Consider the following 19,994-nt stretch of genomic DNA (forward strand, 5'->3'; position numbering starts at 1 on the left):
TCTGCAGAAACTATGCCCCAGAACACGACGCAGGTTTTTGGTTTTGGGAACAGTTTTTCAATCGATGATCGGCGTGGGTCTTTAGCTTCTGTCCTTTTAGCATCAAATGTTTCCGACGTGCGCCTCGGAGATGTGGGAACGGATTCCTGAACGGTGCGAGAAGGCTCTGTCGTGCCAACGCTCAGCAGGCAGGCAGCAGTCACATGCTCGTCGCCTCGGTTTGTGCAGGCGTCTGTGAAGGCTGCTGCAGGTCTTTGTGGTGTTGGACAGTTGCAGACGGAAAAAACAAACCCGACTCGGCACTCCTGAGCCACGGCAAACCTCTCTGTCATGGAAGTAATGTGACAAGTGTTCAGTTTTGCTGTCTCAAAACCCGGCGAAACAATCCCTTGTTACAAGACAATGACAAGTTGGGGCAACAAAGGACAGGTAAATTGACAGGCCGGCGGATGGGGAATGAGTTGAAAGCGGTTTACAGAGTTAGAGAACACCCTTGGGAGGATGTGGGTGGTGGGTAGCTGGAAAGAAGAAGGGCGAGAGAAAGAGTTAGAGAGGAGTAATAATGAAGAATGAGAGCGAGTAGGAGTGAGCTGTCAGAGCAGGAGGAAAGTGATCAAGTGTGTGCGGCAGGCTGGGGGATGAAGGGACCGGGTTGGTGTGGAAAAAGGTGAGAAGTGACTGTTTTAATAACTGCAACTCACCACGGGTCAGCTGAGATGAGATCTCCCCAAACGCAGAGGGGCCTCAATAAAAGCCTTTCACATCACATCGACGAAGTCATCAGCAGGAGCTGCTGAGGCTGTGACACACACATGAAAGAACACGGAGATCAACTCACCGCAATATGTGCCGGCGTCACGGCCATCAAGAAGAGCAGAGAGGAGATCGATACTAAACCGGGCCAGAGTAACTTTATTAGGGCTTATTTGACCAGGTTAATGAATCCCTCTGCAGCGACAATATACATTAATATGGGGTTGCGTATGGATTTTCCCTTCCCTTAGTGTTTCTATAACTCCATTTGAGTGTTTTTTTCTCCTTCCTCTGGTTCACGCCGGCTGCCACGGCTGTCACTAAGCTGAAGCACTCCTGGGACGCCGCACTCCTCGTTGTCTTACGTGCACGATGACGAATGACGGTAACCAGCAGCAGCACGCGGAACTCATCTGGGAGTTTCATTAATACCACTGGAATCAACAAGTAAATAGGAGAGACAACAGGGAGAAACTACAGCTTAGCCCTCTTTTGGTCTGTCATTTTCTCTGTTCTCCCAGGTGAACTGACACCTGTAGTCAGACGTGAAGCCAGAGTCTGGTTTAGCTTCTGCCAGCAGCTCCCTGCTTGTCCTTTGGGAAGTGCGACTCTGGAGGAAGTCCGACAACGCCGTGCCTTATGGGGGCTGAGGTCAGGATGACAACTCACCCCCCATGTCATTGCTATTCCATCAGCTCACCTTCTAACTATTGAATTTGAACCGAACCTCAAGCTACTTATGCAGGACATTAGATGAGAACTGTTTAAAGAAAACCTTAAAGATGCTTCGACAACGTGGTCTTAGTCGTGTTCTCGGGGCTACAGACATGTTTTTCTGTAAAACAAAACGCCTCGATAAAGGAAATAAATGTAAATCAAAGGAGAATGAATGAAGATGAAAATGAGGAAAACAGCTCCATGTGTTCTTGAGACTCCAAACCACATTTACTGATGAGACACTTTCCAAAGCTTTCTCTGTGTTCAGGTAGAGTTATGTCCATCCATCCATCCATCATCCATCCATCATCCATCCATCCATCCATCCATCCATCCATCCATCCATCCATCATCCATCCATCCATCCATCCATCCATCCATCATCCATCCATCCATCCATCCATCCATCCATCCATCATCCATCCATCCATCCATCCATCATCCATCCATCCATCCATCCATCCATCCATCATCCATCCATCCTCCATCCTCCATCCATCCATGCATCCATCCATCCATCCATCCAGCCATCCATCCATCCATCCATCCATCCATCCATCCATCCAGCCATCCATCATCCATCCATCCATCCATCCATCCATCATCCATCCATCCATCCATCCATCCAGCCATCCATCATCCATCCATCATCCATCCATCCATCCATCCAGCCATCCAGCCATCCATCATCCATCCATCCATCCATCCATCCATCCAGCCATCCATCATCCATCCATCCATCCATCCATCCATCCATCCATCCATCCATCATCCATCCATCCATCCATCCAGCCATCCAGCCATCCATCATCCATCCATCCATCCAGCCATCCATCATCCATCCATCCATGCATCCATCCATCCATCCATCCATCCATCCATCCATCCATCATCCATCCATCCATCCATCCATCCAGCCATCCATCATCCATCCATCCATCCATCCATCCATCCATCCATCCATCCATCCATCCATCCGTCTATCCATCCATCCATCCATCCATCCATCCATCCATCCGTCTATCCATCCATCCATCCATCCATCATCCATCATCCATCCATCCATGCATCCATCCATCCATCATCCATCATCCATCCATCCATGCATCCATCCATCCAACCATCCATCCATCCATCCATCCATCCATGCATCCATCCAGACACGAAAGACACGAAATTGTAAATAAAAAAGATTCTGTTTGGCTCCTAAAAGATGTTTAGTAACAAAAAAATGCCAAATGTAAGATATTGAGAAAAATCAACAGAACAGGATTATTTTAAGAATTAGACAACTCCTGTAATCTATACATATTTAAAGTTTAAAACTATTTAAAACAAATAAATGCATTAACATGCAGGCTCAATGCAAACTCCAACTACAGCAGTGCTATGAAACAAAAAACCCACATTCATATGCACAGTGTAAAGATGTGTGAATTGTCATTAATTTGTTCCAGATAGCTCACGTTTAATGAGTAAATATTGGAGAATGCAGCACAATGATGCTGAAATACATTGTCTTATTTCGCCCTGTGACCCGATTTAAGCTAAACAAAGGTAGAATCCAGACTATTTTCCCACCAGACACGATGGGACAAAAGAAAAAAGATCAAAAATGCTGGATATCTGTCCCACAATCCTCTGCTGGCGCGCAACAACCACTTCTTTTTCTGCCACACATCCATTGTGAGACTTTCACACGTACTGTAACACTTCATGTGTTGTTCTCACCCATGAGGGAAAAAGAGACCGGCTTTGACTAAAAAAGTGGCCTTTCACAGACTGCATTTTAGCTTCTATAGCAGTTTTAAAAGAACGCCCAAAGAAAGTCACAAATGAATGAAATGCATACCGGAAATGAGCTAAATTGTGCTAAAAACAAAAACGCCACTTGGAAATAAAAGGTTTTTCCATGTTGCGAGTCAGAAAAGCTTTAGCTAAATCCTATTGATTTAAGTCATTTGTTTCCTTGTTTTGCTCACGTTTGTTTATGAAGAGTCTCTCAACACGTGTTCAGAAACGGGACGCTCCCTCCTCGTGTGGGATGAGTTCTTGTCCAGCTTCGTCTGTACATCTCATGGAAGACACAGATGATGTTGAGACATCGGGTTTATAGTTTTTGTTTTCTCCATGACATCAGAGACCGTCCCCTGCAGGAGCCGCGTCCCAATGACGGCGCTTTCAGCGCTACTTCCATCCCTCTGGGATCCAGTTTGACGACTTGCTGTCCCGCTTTAGGTGGAGGAGGGAAAAGGTACAAATAGGAACAAAATTGGCGGACCTCTTTAGTATAGTCTCCATGCAAATAAGGAGAGCAGAATGATAAGATTCTCCTCCATGTTGGACTGATCGCATCATCAACACGTCACAGACACAAAAGCTGAGTTCCTGATTGGTTAACTGATTGGTTATTCACCATAGTCAAAGTCAAAGTCAACTTTATTGCCAATTCTTCACATGTGCATCACATACAATGAATCGAAAATCCGTTTCTTACTCTCTCGTGTCTGTTCAGGGGAAGAAAAATAAAAACAAAGTATACGTTTAAAATAAAATAAATAAGTAAAAAGAAAGAAAAAGATACAATTTACAATATACAACATAGGCAATTTGCTATAAAAGTGCGAGTGCACTTAAGGCAGTGTCTCAAGGCAGCGGGGGGGGGGGGGGGGGGGGTCGTTTGAGCACTGTTCATGGGGGGAGATGGGTGGTGGGTAGGTGGAGAGGGGAGAGGGTGTTTAGCATCCTGATGGCCTGGTGTGTGAAGCTGTTTCTGAGTCTAGTGGTCCGGGAGCAGAGGCTCCTGTACCCCCTCCCTGAGGGCAGAAGGCTGAACAGGTTTTGTGCAGGGTGGTGTGCATCCTTGATTATTGTTAGTGTTTTTTGGGTGAGGCGGGTTATGTATAAGTCCTGCAGGGAGAGGAGGGGTGTTCCAATGATTCTCCTGGCTGTGTTGACTATGCGCTGCAGGGCTTTCCTGTTGCTGTGTGTACAACTGCCCCCCCACACAGTGATGCAGCTGGAGAGGATGCTCTCGATAGTTATATGGAAATAAAAATACCTGCAGCTGCTTTCATCTTGGTTGACATCAGGAGTGTCAAACTCCAGGCGTTGACCGGCATCCTGCTGGTTTTCCAGAAATCCTTCCTTACCTGAGTCAGGTGTGTTTAGCCAATAAGGCAAGTTTGTTGGAGGCCTGGACTCCGACCCCCCTGTTTTAGACAACTCACTGGACTTTAAAAAAAGAACTGCTGACTCCCTACACCTCTGATTCATGATTTTTCCTAATGAAACATGATTTGCACACATTTCTAACTTTTGATACTTGATCAATTTATGCTGTGAAGATTTTTAAACAGTGTTATGTCCATTTGACTGATATTGTATTTTTTTAAATCATATACATGATTTTATATGTCTATTTTTTACATAATAATCAAGTAATTCATCTTTGTCATGTGATTTATTGATACCTAAGGATTCTTAATACTGTCTGATAAAAGTTATGAACCGGATAATGATAAATCATGTTATAAAATAGTTACGGTAGAACAGGGGTGGGATCACATAAGTTCACTTCCTTCCTCTCCCTTTCAAACAATATTTAATTTGATGTTTAATTATCCTAAATTAGATACATCTTTGTATGAATGTATAACTGAGGATTGTAATTTGTTTTTTTGTGTATTATTCCTATTTGATTGCTTGAAACGAACCTTCCTACCTGTTTCCCTGATAATTTCTGCTGTAGTTTCCCAGTCATCTGGAAGCTCATCCTGACCACCCAGGACCTGTCTCAACTTCTGCCTAAATTCCTCACAAGTACAGAATGAAGAAACTTGTGAGGAATTTAGGCAGAAGTTGAGACAGGTCCTGGGTGGTCAGGATGAGCTTCCAGATGACTGGGAAACTACAGCAGAAATTATCAGGGAAACAGGTAGGAAGGTGCTAGGTGTGTCATCTGGAAAGAGGAAAGACGGTAAAGAGACTTGGTGGTGGAATGAGGAAGTACAGGAATGCGTCCAGAGGAAGAGGTTGGCTAAAAGGAAGTGGGATGTAGAAAGGACTGAGGAAGGTGGACAGGAGTACAAGGAAGCGCAGCGTAGAGTGAAGAGAGAGGTGGCAAAGGCCAAACAGAAAGCTTACGATGAGCTATATGACAGGTTAGACACAAAGGAAGGAGAGAAGGACTTGTACAGGCTAGCCAGACAGAGAGACAGAGATGGGAAGGACGTGCAACAGATAAGGGTGATTAAGGACAGAGATGGAAAGGTGCTAACAACTCAGGAGAGTGTACAAAAAAGATGGAAGGAGTATTTTGAGGAGCTGATGAACGAGGAAAATGACAGGGAAAGAAGGGAGGAAGATGTGGTTGTTGTGGAGCAGGAAGTAGCAGAGATTGGAAAGGATGAGGTTAGGAAGGCTCTGAAAAGGATGAAGAGCGGAAAGGCCGTTGGTCCTGATGACGTACCTGTGGAGGTATGGAAGTGCTTAGGAGAGACAGCAGTGGAATTTCTAACAAGGTTGTTCAATAGGATTTTAGAGAGTGAGAAGATGCCTGAGGAATGGAGGAGAAGCGTTCTGGTTCCGATCTTTAAGAACAAGGGTGACACGCAGAACTGCAGCAACTATAGAGGAATAAAGTTGATGAGCCACACAATGAAGCTGTGGGAAAGAGTAGTGGAAGCCAGGCTTAGGAAGAAGGTGGAGATTTGTGAGCAGCAGTATGGTTTCATGCCCCGTAAGAGCACCACTGATGCCATTTTTGCTTTGAGAATGTTGATGGAAAAGTACAGAGAAGGTCAGAAGGAGCTGCATTGTGTGTTCGTAGATTTAGAGAAGGCGTATGACAGGGTGCCGAGGGAGGAGCTGTGGTACTGTATGAGGTCGTCTGGAGTGGCAGAGAAGTATGTCAGAGTAGTTCAGGACATGTATGAGAGAAGTATGACGGTGGTGAGATGTGCTGTAGGTCAGACAGAGGAGTTCAAGGTGGAGGTGGGACTACACCAAGGATCAGCTTTGAGTCCTTTTTTGTTTGCTATGCTGATGGACAGGCTGACAGACGAGGTAAGACAGGAATCTCCCTGGACAATGATGTTTGCGGATGACATTGTAATTTGCAGTGAGAGTAGAGAGCAGGTGGAGGAACAGCTAGAGAGGTGGAGGTTTGCTCTGGAAAGAAGAGGCATGAAGGTCAGTCGTAGTAAGACAGAATACATGTGTCTGAACGAGAGGGATCAAGGTAGAAGCGTTAGGTTACAGGGGGCTGAGGTGAAGAAGGTGCAGGAGTTTAAGTATTTGGGGTCAACAGTTCAGTGTGATGGGGATTGTGGAAAAGAGGTGAAGAGGCGAGTGCAGGCAGGTTGGAGCGGGTGGAGGAAAGTGTCAGGAGTGTTGTGTGACAGAAGAGTGCCAGCAAGACTCAAAGGAAAGGTGTACAAGACAGTGGTGAGACCAGCTCTGCTCTATGGGTTAGAGACGGTAGCAGTGAGACAGAGACAAGAGGCTGAGATGGAGGTAGCGGAGATGAAGATGTTGAGGTTCTCCTTAGGAGTGACCAGGTTAGACAGGATAAGGAACGAGTACATCAGAGGGACGGCTCATGTTGTCTGTGTTAGGGACAAAGTCAGAGAAGCCAGACTGAGATGGTTTGGACATGTTCAGAGGAGGGATAGTGGATATATTGGTAGAAGGATGTTGGAGATGGAGCTGCCTGGCAGGAGGGCGAGAGGACGGCCAAAGAGGAGATACATGGATGTCTTAACAGAGGACATGAAGTTGGCTAATGTTAGGGTAGAAGATGTCCATGATAGAGTGAGGTGGAAAAGGATGATTCGCTGTGGCGACCCCTGATGGGAAAAGCCGAAAGAGAAAGAAGATTGCTTGAAACGAACCATTTCAAATCAAATCAAATCAAATTCCCAGAACCCGGAAACTATAACGACCCGAAACTGTTGGAGATGTATCCGTCAAAGCAGTAGCCCCTTTCTGCCTTTCTGAGTGGCTGATTCTTTTTGAAAAGCTTTTCTGGACCTTTTTATTCAGACAAGCTCACTTTGCATTATTCTGTCCTACTTATTTTGTTTTATTTCCTAGTTTAGTTCCTTGTACGTCGTAAAGCACTTTGTGATTTTAACTGGAAAAAGTGCTTCACAAGTCTTCTTTTCTGCATTCAGGCTGGTCCATCATGGCTGAACCTTGACCTTTGCTCTTCACATGCCAATCAGAGGCAGACACTACATTTGATGCCAAAATTCCTCAAAATTTTAAGAAAATTTCAACAACTGCTGAGAACTTTGGTCTGTGGCCTCAAAAAGTCAAACATCCGGCTGAGGCTGCTTTAACCCCCCATGAGGGATGAGATGGTCGGAGGATGGCGAGCTTCGCCAATGTTCTGCTTTTGGATCCTTCATCTCTAAGTCAAGTCTGACTGAGCATGTTTGCCTGGAAATGTGTGCAGACATGCAGATGATTGAAGACTGGAAGAACATGATGATTTCTTTTTCAGCGTTCAATGCCAAAGGTGTGATGTTGTTGAAATTGAAGTCATGGTTTTCCTCCTCCTTTCATGGAAGCAAACAAAGAGCGACGTGGCTGAGAGCCTCCGCCTTTGTCTTCTCCAGAGGTTTTTATTCACGCCTGGCTGTGATTTTTTTACTTTAATGTCATCACTGTTTCAGAAACGCCTGAATGCCACACAGCAGAAGAATGGCGTGTCCTTGGCGTTGCCTGACAACCAAAGCTGTTTTGTCCTGACTGAACCGCAACTGTTTTCACTGGTGAGGCTCCGTCGGTCGATGGGGAACCGAACGTCAGTCTGATGAGACAGGAAAAATGTTCTATTTGAGAACCTTCCCAACGTTTATGGAAAAACAACATCATTTACCAGGTTCTAATTTAAAAAAATGAATTGATTTAATATTGAAATCATCATGTTTAAAAGCACCTTTGCATAAACGTCACCTAAGCTGTTTTCTGACTAACGGACAATACAAACTGCATCAGCAGTCTGAATATGAGCTGCAGCTTTTGTCCCAAAACTTCACTAAGAAATGAATTATTTCAGGATTTTACCTAATTAAAAAGTATTTTGGTCTATACTTTCCTTTTTTGTTGTGAAAAGCGTAAAGCGAGTATTTCCCATTAATCCTCTTGTTAACTTGAAAATTCTGCACGAGTCGTGATCTATGGTGTTATAATGACGCCACTTCATCGTCACACTGAAACAAAGTCTTAGCATTAAAAAAAACATTTAAATAATGACATTTTAAACCAGAAATCACATTCAATAAGATGTATATAAAGGTCAAACTCATTTAGCATTTTTAGTCGATAACTTTCCCCATTTTTATGCTTAATTTCTTAACCTGATTGTGTTTTTTTTTTGGTAACAAATAGGTTTACACGTGCCAAGGGGCGGAGCCTAAAGGGCATACACTGAAAAAAACCATCTATTGGGTTTTACTTTAAAAAACTTTGGAAACTTTGCTCACAATAAAATCATGTAGTAAGTATTTCATTTTCACTCAACCTTAGAATTTTACATCACAGGATTTTATCATGCAGTTCACCAGAATTGCATTTTAGCACTAACGAACTTGATAAATGCAGGAAAATGCACCTCCTTTCTCATTTTCTTCCTCTACTAATTTCAGCTTTCATCGTCATCCTCACTTACAATCTTCCTCCTGAAGAGGCTTCCCTGCATTGTTCTTTTTACAATGAATTGAGTTTCCCCGCACAAAAAATCCAACGGTACCCAGTAAGGGGCGCAATGCCTAATATATTCATTTAGGGAAGTGAGAGAATTAGTGGATAACGTGAGGCGAGAAAGGAACGTAGATCACACTTTGCAGTGGTGATAAGACACTAAAAACCACAGAGACGCTAAAATGATGAGATAAAGTGCTGCCTGGCTCACAGTTTTAGCGGCATCAGCCTGCAGCTGCTTTAGAATAAGTGTACTAAGTTCAACTCAGGTATTTTATTTTCTTAAAATGGTGCTTTTGGTGTTTTTAACATGTTCTTGTAGCATTTTCCTGATGATGGATGACATGGAAAGAAAATTCAGAATAAAACGGCATTTCTGCATTATCCTTTATTCAAATCCTTGTGAAATCAGGAGATGACTTTAAATGAGTAATCTAAGTTTTCATGACTTACTTAATCTCAGGTTAATGTGACAAAATGTTCCGGTTGAGCGTCTTTTTTTTCTTTTTCCATCAACATTTTCATCCTGATCTTTGTCTGCAGCTTCAGAAACTCCCTGCAAGATGAGACTGTCAAACACTGAAGGACTTGTATTCATGTGAGGAGTGAAAACGAGGAAGAAAACATCTCAGCGATCTTCACAGGTTCTTACCGGCGTTACAGAAAGTGTTTTTTAGCAGTTAGCAGCTCTTCCAGAAAAGAAGCAGCAAAAAACTGAGCTCAGCTCCTCGCTAAGGAGCAGAAAATCCTTCCAACGCTGAAACAGGAGCAGCTGCCTTGACGGTAAGTTCAAGCAACACACTGATGGCAGGATGTGTGATCCTTGTATGTGGGAGGGGGCCAGGTGAGACCGATGGCAAAGCGTTGGTAATCAGCCCCTGACTTTAATCGCTGCTGTGAGCTGAGATCTTGAAATAGACACTTTCAGTTTGAGCCAGCATGACGTTTGCTGCGTTCCCCTCCGGAAAACTCATCAGATCATCGCCACGACGCTATGAGCTACTTTTAAAAAGTAATTTCTGGGGCGCTGGTGAGCGTAGCCATGTAAAGACGTGTTTTACAGAGTTCCTCAAAAGGACGACTTGTTGAAATACATTACACACTCCAAAACGACCAAATATTCTCCAGCTTAACAACTACATGCCAGTGAACGGCCTTCACCTCATTTTTTTGCATTTTCAGCGTTGCTTTGTAAAATCCTGAGCAAAACTGGAACTGGAAGAGAACAGGCCGTGAAGGCTTCGGACCCCTCCGGACATGAGAGAGGTAATGAAGGCGATTCTTAACTCCGAAAAAACAATACTGGAGCGGATTGACTCGAGTACAAAGGATCTGAACGACAAAACAGACTCCATGAAAAAAGATCAGGAGAAGCACGAGACCCGCCTGGACAGTACTGAGTTCAGTCTGAAGACGTATTCAGACCAGACGGTGGAACTGGAGAATGTGGTTAGCAAGCTAAAGTCGGAGGTAAGCTAACTGGCAAGGTGGATGATTTAGAGGGGCGACAGCGACGCTGCAATGCACGGATTGTCGGGGTGAAAGAAGGATTCGAAAACACTGGCCTGAGCTCTTAGCAACTGGGAGGGGAAGGGGGGATGGGCTTGCCCTGTGCCAGCATTCCCGCCCACAACTCAGAGGCGAATTTCTGATGAACTACTGCCGCCCTGCAGAAACTATGTCCCAGAAAACAACACAGATTTTTAGATTTCATCATAATTAAATGACCACTGGGAAAGCTTTGAAAACAGATAAAAAGATGATCGGGCGGGATTTTAATTAGCGACATACAGCGTGATGGGGTTTATGTTTTATTTTTAAATTGGCTCAGGATGGAAGAAAACCACAGACCCCCTGACCCACAGACACTGATAAATTACCAAAAATGCAACAAATCAATTTAGTTTTAAGAAGACGCATTTGTTCCTCATGTTTTTGTTTTCAAATCATTTCATTTTTTTGTTTTTAATTCAGAATCTCAAAATTTCTTTCGGAGCTAAAAAAAGCTGTGCAGAATATCCCGATGCAAATTTAGTCTTTTTTTTCTTCTTCTTCACAGCAGCAGCCAATAAGTCAGTTGAATGAACAAATGGAGCCTTTTCTTTGAGCCGTAAACTTCTCACCAATGAGGTCGCTGTGTCCAGAGCCGGTGACATAACTAAAGAAGTGAACGTCACGATGACAGGCTTCTTGTGCTGCAGACGGCTCTATTTTTGGCAGTTTGACCTCCTCCTGAAAGAACCCTTCTATTTTCAGGCTTAGCCCACTCAGAGTCTTGGCAGCAAACCCAAGCAGAGGCTAAACGAGATATCACATCACACCCGTCTTTGTGTGACACCAACACGCTGCTGCATAATTCAGACGCCAACAGGCGCTCTTTGGCCCGCCTTTTTCCCAACGTGAGAGTGGGAGTCGCAGCGGTAAACGAACCTGCAGCTGTAGACTAAAGTGTGTGGAAACGCATCCTGCTGAAAGTGAGGCATTTTTTTCCGTTTATCAATGATCCTAATCGTTACGTCTGAACGATTTTCTACAGATTTGAATCATTTCATCATCTCAGCATCAACATCTCGCTTGCAGCTGCTGTGTGGGGTTTTTTTCCTGGATTTTTATGATTTTTGCAGAAGTTGTCAAACACACAACACTCTTTGGGTGTGAAAACACGCCTCTGTTTGCTGATGCTCCTGTAAATGTTGTAAACATCAGGACACTCTTTGAAGGTACGAGAGAAAAGTTGTGCTGGTAGTTTATGATAAACTATTTATTTTATTCTTTCTATTACTTCTCAGCAAACCAGTCCCAGGGGAATTGCTACAAGTTTTTTTTAGTGAAACCCACCTGGAACCTGCACGGGTTGTTTACACAGCGCTCGACGGCCCCATGCGGCTCTGTTTTGTATGGATTTTTATTTCTCGGTGTGAGTTTGCTTCTGTTGTGCTCACAAATATTTCCCCAGTTTGACAGTGAATGCAGCAGGTGATGTTAGGAGGCAGTTTAGCGGCTGCACTAGTTTATTTTCAGGAAAAACTTTCAGCAGTGAGCATTCACATTTAGTATTCACTGTATTTAAAATCCTAAACCATGCATTTCTTCATGTATTTTTTATTTATGTATACATAGAGGTTATCATCAAAACTAACAAACAGCATCTTTTTTATGTTAATAGAAATCAGCAAAGTTCACTTTGCTGATTTGTTTTGGCTTCTTTTGCGTCTCTCCCTGTTGATGACCCACCCCCACTCCATCAGTTTGGCCCGCATTGTATTGAGTCCATGCTGTCCTTGAGTAAACTAACAGTGAGGCTTTGGTCCAGTTTGAATAACCCCTTGTGCCATCTTAGATGACCCCCCCCCTTCCATTGACGTGTTATTCTTACCATGACAAAGGTGGATAAAGGTGGAAAGATTTCATGTAATCTATGGACACCAGTGAAGATCACAAATCATTGAAGAAAAAAGGTTCAGAGCACTGTCTAGTGGGTCTAGATGACCCAACTCCCAATGGTAAAGTGCCTAGGATCCATCCATCCATCCATCCATCCATCCATCCATCCATCCATCCATCCATCCATCCATCCATCCATCCATCCATCCATCCATCTTCCTCCACTTATCCGGGACTGGGTTGCGGGGGCAGCAGACTAAGCAAAGATGCCCAGACTTCCCTCGCCCCAGCCACTTCCTCCAGCTCCTCTGGGGGGACCCCGAGGCGTTCCCAGGCCAGCCGACAGACGTAGTCTCTCCAGACTTGGGTCTTCCCCGGGGCCTCCGCCCAGTAGGACATGCCCAGAACACCTCTCCAGGAAGGCGTCCAGGAGGCATCCGGACTAGCCACCTCAGCTGGCTCCTTTCGATGTGGAGCAGCAGCGGTTCTACTCCGAGCTCTCCGCGGGTGACAGAGCTCCTCCCCCTGTCTCTAAGGGAGGGCTCAGCCGCCCTATGGAGGAGGCTCATGTCAGCCGCTATTCGGGACCTGATAACAGGCGATAACAGGCATGAGAGCATCAGAGGATAGATGGGGTAGTCACGACCCAGACGAGAATCGGGGCAGGCGGCAAGCAGACAGAGTCAGGAGACAGAAGATCAGGTCCAGATATAACGCTCAGTAAAGAAGGCAGAGTGGCACAAACAATACGTCACACTGAGTGAAGCTCAGAGCAGTGCTCAAGTATGGTTGATGAATGCATGAGAGTCAGGTGTACGGCATCCAGGAAGTGTGCGCTGGGGTTGCTGGGAGATGTAGTGTGGTTAGAACTCTGGGGACGGCTCCCGCCGGGGACCAGAGGGGGAAACAGAGTTTGGACTTCTGACACTTTGGGTCGATAAGCAACGCTTTTCTAAAGTAAAGTGTTGCATGTCGGCCCGAATCTGAATGCCAGATGGAATGACATTAATTGGACAATGCTTGAAGGGTTACAGTAGTTCCGAATTTCCTGCTGTCACAGGCAATTTGTTGTTACCTGTGACAGCTTTGTCGCTAAAGGGTCAAGAATTTTACTTCATAGATGAGCATTCATACAGATTGTTTGACTCGTTAAGCCTTCATTACTCGTAAACTGCTCATGGAGCTTGCATCTTTTTCATAAAGGCTTACGCAGACTCTGATTTATTCCATCCGTGAACCAATCTCCCATGTTCCATAAATGTTTGTGTTACTGTCCAAATGCTGAGACAGATGCTGGCCCCGCCCCCTGTGATCTGATTATCAAATCACAGTTTAGGATTTCGGGACATCATCAGTTCAGAATGCCCTCGACATTGATAATCCCAAATTCAAACGGAGTCATTCCACTGGAAAAACATAAAAGTTAACCCTTGTGCTATCCTAGGCACTTTACCATTGGGAGTTGGGTCATCTAGACCCACTAGACAGTGCTCTGAACCTTTTTTCTTCAATGATTTGTGATCTTCACTGGTGTCCATGGATTACATGAAATCTTTCCACCTTTGTCATGGTAGGGAGAACACGTCAATGGAAGGGGGGGGGTCATCTAAGATAACACAAGGGTCACCATCATTTACACTGACCTACACACTCTTCTCAAGGTTTCTATCCTATAGTACAGTAAATAATCACATTGATGAAACATCAAAACCACAACGTGTCTGGATTAAATGAAAACATTCATACACAAAGGTTTCTAGAAATGTATCTGGCATGTTGTTGTATTGAATCGACAAACTGCCTTCTTTCCAAACACCAGCTGTCTCCTAAGGCTGTTATTAAATGTAGGCCAACTGTCCTGGACGCATGTTTTGTATTATTTAAGTGCAGCGGGAAGCAGTTTTCTTGGAAAAGAAGGAGGACAGGATAAACAGATGACCCTGATAAGATCCAGGTATTTCCCTCATGAATTGCTGGAAATCAAAATGAAAGAAAAGGTGGAGGAAGGTGGTGCTTCCCTTCAGGTGCCTGCAGACAAACAGGTTCTGCTCATGCTCACTGCAAAGGATGACCGACGGTCGGCGTTCACAAACACTTCTGTGGAGGAATTTCAAAAAACAACTTAGTCACAGATGATTTTTTTCTGAAAAGAAAGATGCACTTTTAAACTGAAAATACACTATCTTGGTCTTTTATTGAATACAAATTATGCAGATTTATTTCTATAGTGGTAATTACTGTCAATAGTGCAAAGTGTGTTTTAAAACTGATGGTGTGACAGTGAGGCTGTTACTATGACGATCATGCAGGAGAGCATCTCACTCTGCTTCCCTTCTTCAGGTCTGCAAACACATCGTTTCAACTGAAAAACATTTTCTCACAACCACAACATTTTTTGTGAAAGTAAAAATGTTTTTCGTTGGCACAAACACAACTTTTGGTGTTGTTTTCTTTGTGTTTTGTTTTGTTATTTATCATTGTAATAAGGTGGGCTACATCCCAATTCTTTGACTTTTGTGGATTTATTTCTAAAACATTGCTGGGTCGTCATTAAAAACGTCTTAAGGACTTTGTATGTTTGTGCTGCGGTGTTGTGTTTGTGGCATTACATAACCTGAACAGAACCTTCCATTTTGCCGCTCACACAGAATGCAGCTTCACCTCATGCCAATTACTCTCAAGCTTGTTTTGCTTCAAACTTCCGTCTTTGGTCCCAGTTTAGTTCAGCCTCATGTTTTAATCATGCCGACTGCTTTTACTCCGTTTTTTTTCTCCCTGAGTCTGTGGTAAAATATCAGAACGCAGCAAACTTCAAACAAGACAAAAAGGAACATTTTTTGTTGTGAAGTATTACAGTATTATATAGAAATAAGTGATTATATAAAACCTAAAGCACTCTGGAGCCGTAGGCAGCCTCTTTTTTTCCTCCATTGTGGCTCACTGGTTATACTAACAATCTGGATAAATAATGGATTTTAGTTCAGTTTAGTCATTTATTTAGGGATTTTTAAACTATGGTGATCATACATGAGTAAAAACGAACCTTTTTTCTTTAATTAACCACGGCTGACATTACACTAAATCAGCTTTGCCCTTCCTCCAAACACGTCAGATAAACGATGGTTTGATCTATTCTCAGTGATTTATTATTAGAACAACTTTAAACTTGTATTCTACGTCTCTTTTCTGTTCAGAGGCAAAGTTCTTAAAGTATAATTGCAAATCTACTGTATCAGGATCTGATTTGACACAAGATGTGTTTTATTTTGAAAGGAACTTGTATTTTCCGCTATCAAAAGTAATACAACAGGAATTTAACAATGTTGTCGTTAAATCATTGTAAATATTTAAAAGCTGAATAAATGAAGGATTTCTTTTTCTAAATGTTTAGGAGGGACTTTGCGGCTCTGGCTGGTTTTCGTTCATTCGGGACCTTTAGAGCTAAAAGTTGTAGACTCCTGGTTTGGGTGAATCCTCAATTCTGATTGGCTGCAGGGTGTCCATTGAAAAGTGATAATGGGCACCTAAAAAAGACGTTTCCGGTCGAATAGCCTGAATGTTTCCTATTATTGGGCTGCCCTGAACTCCAGTTGATAACCAGAACAGCAGAAGCGTGGAACATAGGTGGACAGACGCTGTTCCACAGTTTATCACAACAGAAGACGGGAGAAAAGATCTCCGTCCTTCACATGTCTCCGGTGGACATGACAGAATCTTTGTCACATTGTTGATGGTTCTTTAATCAAGGTTCATTCATTTGAAATAGTCTGTCTTTCTGCCTTGTTTACCTTTTTGCTTGATACATTTTACTATTAGGTGATGAAAGAGATTGTCTTTTGGAAACACATGGAATGATCAGAGTTGACGGTGGATTTCTCTTCAATCAAAGCGATCTAGGAAACAAACTTCAGCTTCATCATCTGGACACAAACATGCAGTGAGAGGCGACCGTTCCCTCTGACCGTTCCCTGTGCCTTTGTGTGTGTGCGCTTTGTTTCTGTGTCAGAGTGGGGACCTCTGTGTTTTGTGTAAGTCTTTGTGTGTCTATTCGTCTCTTATATTTTCCAGGTGTGGTGCAGGAAAGCTGTGGCTTCCCATTGGACGACAGCTGATGGCGGCAGCCTTTAAAGCACCGCGTGGACCTCCAGGCCTCGAGAAGGGAGCTCTGCCAGCTTGGCTCGCCTCTCCACTTGAATTTTGACCTGTGTTAGTAGACTATTGTGGCTTGTAGTGTTCTGTGTGATGTTTTTGTGTAGCTGTAAGGGCGAACTGCTGTTTTCTCCTGTTTGTTGGTCTAGGGAGCATAGTTGTGTTGTTTTTCCCTTCTCTTTTAATTCAGGTTAGATGTTTTCTGGTATTAGATGGGTGGGGCTTTGTTTGTTCTTTTGGCCTTGGGTCACCCCGAAGCCTTTTTTGCTTCACCCCTTTAAGTTATTTTTTTCCTTATTCATCATTTTATTGTAAAAAAAAAGAAAAAAATTAGTTACTTTTGGATATAAGCACTTTTATGTTATGTCTCTCTACATCCCCCCACAGATGGAAAAAGAGCATAAAAAATAATGCTTTGGATCACTTCTCATGATGCACATAAAGAGCTTTTTCTCCCCTTAGTCTGCAGCAGAACAGGATCAGTGCAGCCTTTGCAGGCGTTACCATGACAACAAATATGCTGCTATGTTTGACTTCAAATGTAAAAATAAGATTAAAGTACTAATATTTGATTTAATGTTTCATTTGTAAGTGACCGTGGTATTAAAAGGAGAATCCCCTTCGACGTGTCTATTATCTGAAATGAATCTTTTCCTGAGACGGGACACCTCGTCGGGCATTATCCCTCACCTAATTCTATGCTCTATAAAACTCCAATCAAAGGTATTTTCTGTTTGTCTTTTCTGCAATAAAAAAAATCCCAAAGCCCGTAATCGCCAAACAAATATTGGAAAACTCTGATATAGTTCACAGAAAGAAAAAGATGACAGGATGAGAGAGAAACCTGGTAGGAAGGGAGAGATCGTTGAAAAATAAATATGATCTTTAACCTCTTAAGCGCTGGTTTCCTCATATGTAGACATCACACCTTTGGTTTCATTACCACAGTTAATTCTGCTGAAAAGGAGCCCTGTGACTAAATGTTCAGAGGGTTAGCTGAAATATTAGCTGGGGTAAGAGCTAAAGTACAATATTTAATCTACAACACATTTTTTGCGCTAATAAAACACTTTACAGGAATGAGAAAATCTTTGAAACAAATGATAATCCACAGTTTGATGACAAAGGGTCACCGAAAGTAAAGTCAACAAAGTAAAACTACAGCTGATTTGCTCGTCTTTTTGGTCTATAAGTCCGAGGTTTATTTAGCAGATTTTCCAGAAATTCGTTAGAAAACGTTTGAAAAAACATCAAGAAAGTATCAATGATTTTGTCAAGGGCTCATGAGATGTGAAGTTAATTAAAGTGTTGCAAATATGTATGTGTGGATTTTTTTTCTCCACCTTTTTTATGGACTGGCTAATAAAGCTTTAGCATCTGCATCTCTAAAGAAGTTAGTGACTGACAGTTAATTGGCTTTTGAAAGGCAAATAAGATGGTTATAGATCTGCAAAAACCTTTAAAAAAAAGCCTGAATGGTGGCTGTGAATCTGCAAAATGGATGTTAGAAATGGTCTGACAGATGGCACCAGAACGGTGAAAAGAGAATGTATGTGTGGCATATAGAAACTGCAAATGACAGAAGGAGAACATGGAAAATGTCTCCAAATTTAATTTGGTGCTAAATTGGCTGGAAACTGAAAAAACAGAGAAGAGGGAGAATTTGCTCACAGAAAATAAAAAAAGAGAAAACAAGCCAAGGAGATGTGAAAGAAAGCAGTTTTTACACTGAACCTTTCCCAAAGGTCTCATTAGTAATACAGACCAGCAGCTGACTTTTTGTTCTTGTGGCTGAGAACAGGCTTTTACACAATAATCCAGAAAGTCTCCACGTTCAAGATCAAACCGAATGTTCTGATGTGTTTAGTAGCAAACAAAAGTGCAAATATTTTGATTAACTGCATTTTTTAACAATCAATGTTAAAGCGATCTGCTTTAAAAATACAAAAACCACCAAAGCATTTGGATAAAATCCTGTTTTGTTGTGATGAATGATTGATTTCATAGCCGTCAGATCAAGCGGGTAATTTTCTCCCACGTGAAACTAAAAGCAAGATTTTCAAATCACATTTCAACCGAATCCATTTTGTAACCAAATTAAGTCTGTGGCTTTTGATGCAATTTTCTTTCATTACTAAATCGCGCTCACGTCACAGAACTGATGTTCTTCTCCAGTTTCAGCCCACATCCCATAAACACGCACAGCTGAGTCGGATCACGTGGGTGTGAAGGCCACGGACCTTAAGCGGCCCCCGAAGCCCCATGACTTCTGTCTGCCCACTGATCTGTGGCAGTCAGACTGCAAACTCTGCTGTTTCTACTCTCAGTGTTGTGCACACATTGCATATTTATTTATTTGATCCATTCGGTGTCATATTTTTTACCTACATACAAAAAGAAAGGAAGCAGCAGAGAAACTCTTGGTTTCTCCAGTCCTGTTTACCTCTGAAGTGTCCATTCCAGAACAACCAGGAGCTCCGTGCCGCCACATCGCACACGAAGCCGCCGCCGTCCAGCATGCACACATACAACACACGCCACACGGACTCTATGCACAGGTCTTTATTTCAGCTCTCAGAGAAAATGTTTCCGGGATTTTCTCATGTCAGATCATTCTTACTGTCTTTTCAATTATATTGATGAACGTCGAGCTAAATGTTTGATTTCTGATGATCATAAAAGTGTTTTGGTGCTTCTGATCTCAGTGTAGTTTTTGGCCAAACATAGCCATACGGGGGCTGCAGTGACATGCAGTCCGGGGAGGCAAAATATAGCTTGAACGTACATAAATCACACAAAATGAATAGACTTTTTTAAATAAAAAAACAAATATTATTTTTCAGAGATGTTTATTTCTTTGGTAAAAACATAGCTAATTGACAAATTTCCTGTTAAAATACAGGATACAGCAGCAGGTGAGGCACCGGGAGCCAATGCCTCCCCTGCGCCCAGCCTTCGCCGCACACGCTGACTGAGCTGCAGCGGAGGCATGCGCTTTAGTGTTTCAGTCTTTATATCCTCATAAAAAACGCTTTAAAAAAAAAAGACTTCATCTGCTCATTTCTCGCCAACTGTCTGATTAAGTTTGTGCCACTCATTTAGTCTTTTTTATCTGGAAAAAAAGTGCATCAGAAAGACACTGAGGCCCGCAGTACGCATGTCTGAAGACAGAGGGCGCTGGTGATCCCAGAGGGTGTGACACTGCGGCTAAAGAATAATAGAGTTAGTCGAGTGCAGCCTTCCAGTTATAGTTTAATTTTGTTTAGCATCATTTTCTAAAT

At 42.9% G+C, this 19,994-nt stretch overlaps 1 long non-coding RNA gene across 1 annotated transcript; it reads left to right on the forward strand.

Annotated features, from left to right (window-relative positions):
• The first annotated feature begins 9,670 nt into the window (after positions 1 to 9,670).
• Positions 9,671 to 17,035, forward strand: LOC110016928. The gene is made up of 3 exons (XR_002292247.2): positions 9,671 to 9,963; positions 10,363 to 10,650; positions 16,633 to 17,035. It is a non-coding gene; the product is annotated as an uncharacterized LOC110016928 (long non-coding RNA).
• The last annotated feature ends 2,959 nt before the right edge of the window (positions 17,036 to 19,994 follow it).

The sequence above is a fragment of the Oryzias latipes genome, chromosome 17 (genome assembly GCF_002234675.1).
Source record: "Oryzias latipes chromosome 17, ASM223467v1".
NCBI lineage: Eukaryota > Metazoa > Chordata > Actinopteri > Beloniformes > Adrianichthyidae > Oryzias > Oryzias latipes.